Here is a 5,084-nt window from a genome sequence, read left to right as displayed (position 1 = left end):
TAGAGGAAAGGGGAGGGCTAGCAAAGGCTCTGTCAGGGAGAGACACTCCAGCGAGACTGAAAGATGAGTTATCCAAGCAGATAAAGAACTGAGCATTGGGGACATTCCAGGGCCAAGGAATGTGGCCTTCGGACAGCAGGCATGGAAAGCCAATGAAAGACTTAAAAGGTAGAGGGTGTGTGTGTGTGTGTGTGTGTGTGTGTGTGTGTGTCCGCGCCAGGGTCGAGGGGACTGCGGGCAGCGGTGTGAGTGTGTGTGCCCGGCGGAGCGGGGCTCTGAGCCGGACGGCTCCCCGCCCGCGAGCTCACAGGTGTTGCCTGTCTTGCTTTGGGGAGGTTCTGGGGAGACCCTTACACCGCCCCGGCCCTCGTAGGCCCATTTCCCGAGCGAGGACGCCCCGCAGCCTTGTGTGTGTGCTAAGGGCCATTCAAGGCCTCCGAGCTGCAGCGCGTTCTGCAGCGCGTTCTGCAGCGCCGGCGAAGCACTGTCTCTCATCTGTCAGGTGCAACTCACCTGCGGGCGGGCCTGCACACCGCAGGACTCCGGGCAGATCTATGCTGCCGTGTGCACTGGGCAATCTGAACCAATTAGTTGCTTAATCTCTCCGAGCCAAGGTTCCTAAACTGTGAACTAGAGGCGACAGTAAAAATAAATAAGACACGGTTTTGAGGGATTAATATGTGCCAGTCTAAGAGCTTTACATATATTAATTCACTTACTCTTCACAACATATTTTTAGCCTCATTTTGCAGACACGGAATTGAATCAAAAGGAGGTTAAGAAACTCGCTCAAGATCACATAACTGGTGAATGGCAGACCTGCCTCTGAGAGTAAGTATAGAGAAGTACTTTGCACAGTACCTAGCAAATAGTAATTTCTCAGTAAGTATTAGCTATTATATTTACTCTTGCTATATGAAGAACAGTAATAAAGATTTAGGGCTCCGAGGTCAAAACCGACTTGGGCTCCAAACCTGGCTGCGACATCTATTAGCTGTAAGACCCTGGGCAAGTTACCCTCAAAACATCGGTTCTTTCTATCCGCATTGTAGTGATAACAATACCTACATCACAGGGTGGCTCTAAGATTTGATTACGTTAATACGAGAGGAGCACTTAGCCTAGGGCCTGGAACACAGAAAGTCTCGATGAATGAAGCGGCCGGCACTCGAAGTGATGGTGAGAAATTTGCAAACTTGGAATGGGGGTGGGAGTTGAATTCCATAAACCGAGTCAACCTGAGGAAAGAACAAAGAAGCACCCCTCCTTTTTTCCTCAAAAGCTGCTGAGGGCAGCGAGGGTGGGGGGCATGCCGATCCTGGAGCCCACTGCAGAGGAGACGCAGCGGCTGCTCGGGTGCGAGGGGGAAGCGTGAGCGGGAAGCCGGGAGCAGCGGACCTAGAACGGGAGGAGTGATTAACCCTGGGGGTTGGGGCGGGGTGGGGGGAGCCATAGATTTGGCTCACGTGACTTTTGGGCTGATTATCTGGAATCTTTCTGCCAGATGGATCTGGGTGGTAAGGGGGTTGTCCCCAGGATCGTGCCAAAGACCATGGACTCCTGCTTGAGCCCCTCGAACCGGCGGCACGCAGGTGCTGCCCCATGGTACAGCATCTCTGGAGCTGCAAAGGAGGCGCTGAAGTCCTGGCTGCCGGTCCCCCACAGCCCAGCTCAAGCTTGGGAACGGCTGACCCTGCTGTTTTCATCAGGAAGTTTCTGCAGGATCGTTCTGGCCCCAGTTTCCATGCCGCTTATGGGAAAGACAGAGAATGTTCCCTATCTATACGGTGGGGTGTGTATGTGTGTCTGACGATCTTTGATGTTTTTTTAGTATTGTTCCCCTAAAATCCATGTCAACAAAAGGCTCGTTTCTTTATCTGAAACGAAGCGTACTCTTGAAAACTTAATAATAAATTCGTATTGTATGCTATCTGACGGCAAAGTGTTTTTGCAATCGATGAATCAATTTCTCTAAAAACCTGGAAAAAAATGTTAACTTTGTAAAAGGAGAATATATCTTTCAAAACTTGGTGTGTTTTGAATTCACACAATTTGGGATTGTTCCTATTGCCAGATCATGCCAACTTAAAATGAGAGTGGACATCTGGGCTTAGGAAAACGGATGCTCTTTGTAGCTGAGGACTCATTAAAATTAGAATTGCTCTGGAACCTTCCCAGTATCTGACAGCTGCCCCTCCCCTTTTTATGTGCAAATGGGGCTTTCAGGAATGAGGCCTGAGGCTGGCTGGGCTTAGGGGTCACCTGTGGTCAGTGAGCAGATCTGTCTCCAGGTAACTGGCTAATGTCCTTGGCCCTATTTAGCATCGCGCTCCCACTAGCAAGCTTGCTGGCCCAGAACACCTGAGCTTATAGTCAAAATTCAAAATACTTTATAGATGGTATCCCATGATCTTTTAGGGATTTATTACGTTTTGGTTATATATATGCATGAGTTAGCTCTCCTAGATTTTAGACTTCTTGATATTGGGCCTTTTTTATTCATCTTCTACTTCCTCAGACAGAAGAGCATATCCTGTCATAGGTATAAATATGGATATAGATACAAATATTGAATGCGAACGTGAATGCCAGCTGGGAGATATTACACAGGAACCTATAGCACAAGATTTAAAATGGTTTTTCCCATGATCCCCAGCAAAGTCTTGGCCTCATGTACGTTTTGGTGATGTTGCCGACCGCTCCTGAGGTGCAGGTTTGGTAAAGTCCTCTTGACCCTCGTTCTAAATAACTTTAATCCCAATCCTAACATATGCATTGATAGATGGGACAGATCCTCCCCAACAGAAAACAGAAGCACAGATTCATCCATCCTGAGGGCACAGCACCTGCTCATGAATTGCCAAAGATGCTCTTACTTTGGTTTTCTAACCCCTGACATCTGAGTTCCTTGTCGGTGGGGGGCGGGGGGCACGGGGGTGCAAAGCAGTATCTCCTTCGCCTTGGAATCTCAGTGCCCAGCACAGTGGTGCCCGACCCCAAGAAGATGCTGAATGCACAAAAGCTAACTAGATTAAGAAGTGCTTGGATTTTATCTCCAAGGTTGGGCTTTATCTCTGACTGCCAAGTCGTACGATTCTATGAAGATCAGCTGGGTGGGGCTCAGGTTGGGCACCTCTCCCCAAAGTCATGCACTTAATATTCAACAACTTTTACTCTAACAAGCATAGTATGCCAGGTTCTGTGCACCGTGCTGAGAAGGCAAAGGCAGACAGTACAGGCCCTGCCCTCTCCGGGAGAAGCACCCCCTGTACGCAAACAGAGCTAAGTGCCCTAGGGGCTGTAACAAGTGTTATGAGCAGGCACAGTGGAAAGTGGAAGCGAGGCAGGCTCACCTTGGCCTGGGGAGGTCAGGGAAGGCTCATGAGGCAGGAACAGGATCTAGGAGGAAGAATAAGGCTTCACCAGGGGAGGAAGAGAAGGCAAGACATTTCAGGCAGGTGGAACGAGTTGTGAACATGAAGACGGGAGCTGAGGACTGCAGGTATTTTGCTCTAAGCAGAGTGCAGGGTTTGGAGGGAGTGGCGGAAGCTGATGCTGGAGAGTTGGATAGGGTTGAGAGCCTTAGACGATGGAGAATCCCTGAAGGGTCATAGGCTGGAAGAGACAAGACCAGCTTTCCATGTAAGCAAGATCATCCTAGCTGCCGCGAAAGATTGTTGGCAGATGTGAGACTGGAAGTCAGCACAGCACTTTGGGAGGCGAATGCACCTGACCCCCAAGGGCCTGAGCTCAGTGACAGTGGAAGAGGCACTGGCGGGGAGAATTGATAGGACTTAGCGACCCACTGGATGTGGACAGGGTGTGTGGTGGGGGTGTATGGTACGTTGAGGGCATGAAGCCAGGCGAGTGTCTCGGAGTCTAGGTTTCCCATCTGGGTTACTGGGTAGATTATCTGAGTGCCAGGGCTGAATGTCACTAACTCAGATGGAAGACATAAGAAGAGAAGAAAAGTTGGGGAGAAGAAAATGATGAGTTCAATTTTGAACATGTGGACTCTGAAGACCCCTGGGGCACTCAGGGGCCATATCTAGAAGTTATATCTGTGACACAGAAGCTCAGATGTGAGGTCAGAACTGGAAATGAGATTTGTGTGCCATCGACGTGCAGGTGGGGGTTGCAGCCATGACTCGATGATTATCCCAGAAAATCCTGCGGTGGAGAAGAGGCTGGAGGCAGAGCCCTTAGGAATTTACAGAATGGACTGAGGAAGGGGAGATGGAGAATGAGGAGCTGCATAGGAAGCAATCAAAAGAGAAGGGAGCCATGGAAACAGAGGGAGGAGAACGTTTTAGTAAGAAGGAGGTGGTCAAGAGCATCACCTGCTGCAAGGACTGAAATCTGGTTGAGTCTGGGCATGAAAGAATCGTTGGGGATTTTACCCAGAGCGATTTTCGTGACGTGCAATAACTCGGGGGCGTGATGGAGATGAAGAAATGGAGGCGATGAGCGTGGATGAGAAAGGAAGGAGGAAAAACACAGGGTCAAGAAAAAGGTTTGTGTGTACTGGTTTGTTTTGAAATGGGAGAAGTGTCCATGGGTGCGGGCTGAGAGGAAGAAGCCAGTTGAAAGGGGGAAGTTACAGGAGCTGGAATGTGAAGCAGAGAGAGATGGACTAACCTCAGGCAAAAGGAACTTCATAGCCAAAGGTATGGGACTGAGACACTGTTTGTTACGGCAGATAAGAAATGCCCTTGGAATGCATCAGTCAGAATTTGAATCCTTACTCTTCAATGTAGTTGTAAACTTGGGCTTTTACTTAACCTCTCTGAGCTGCAGTCTCCTCTTTGATAAAATGAATAATAACATCAATTTTGCAGGATCACTGTGAGAATGTGAGGGAGTGCACGATGCCTAGTCGACCAGCTCAATAAATAATAAATGGAAGGTAATAGTCTTGTGTCAGCAGAACTGCGCCACTGCCCACATTTTCCTAATGCTTTCACTCCTGTGAGGAGCCATAGGCAATGGGAAAATTACTCTGTGTTCTTCCCTGTGGCTGCTCTTCAGAGGCATTTTCCTTCTCGGAAGCCCTGCATTATGGGTCAGAAGAGGATCGTGCCCCA

The 5,084-nt window shown here is 49.2% G+C and overlaps 1 long non-coding RNA gene across 3 annotated transcripts; it reads left to right on the top strand.

The window, feature by feature from the left end:
• The first annotated feature begins 105 nt into the window (after window positions 1–105).
• On the top strand, window positions 106–1,935 carry LOC107195568. 3 transcript variants are annotated; one of them, XR_001516757.2, is made up of 4 exons: window positions 106–245; window positions 740–831; window positions 1,076–1,179; window positions 1,505–1,935. It is a non-coding gene; the product is annotated as an uncharacterized LOC107195568 (long non-coding RNA). The 3 variants fall into 3 exon arrangements; XR_001516756.2 differs by having other exon boundaries at window positions 106–310; XR_001516755.2 differs by having other exon boundaries at window positions 170–831.
• Window positions 1,936–5,084: the final 3,149 nt, after the last annotated feature.

This window comes from Pteropus alecto, unplaced genomic scaffold, assembly GCF_000325575.1.
Source record: "Pteropus alecto unplaced genomic scaffold, ASM32557v1 scaffold22, whole genome shotgun sequence".
NCBI classification, from domain to species: Eukaryota; Metazoa; Chordata; class Mammalia; order Chiroptera; family Pteropodidae; genus Pteropus; species Pteropus alecto.
The sequence above is the reverse complement of the archived record's forward strand: the minus strand, read 5'-3'. Positions and strand labels throughout refer to the sequence as shown.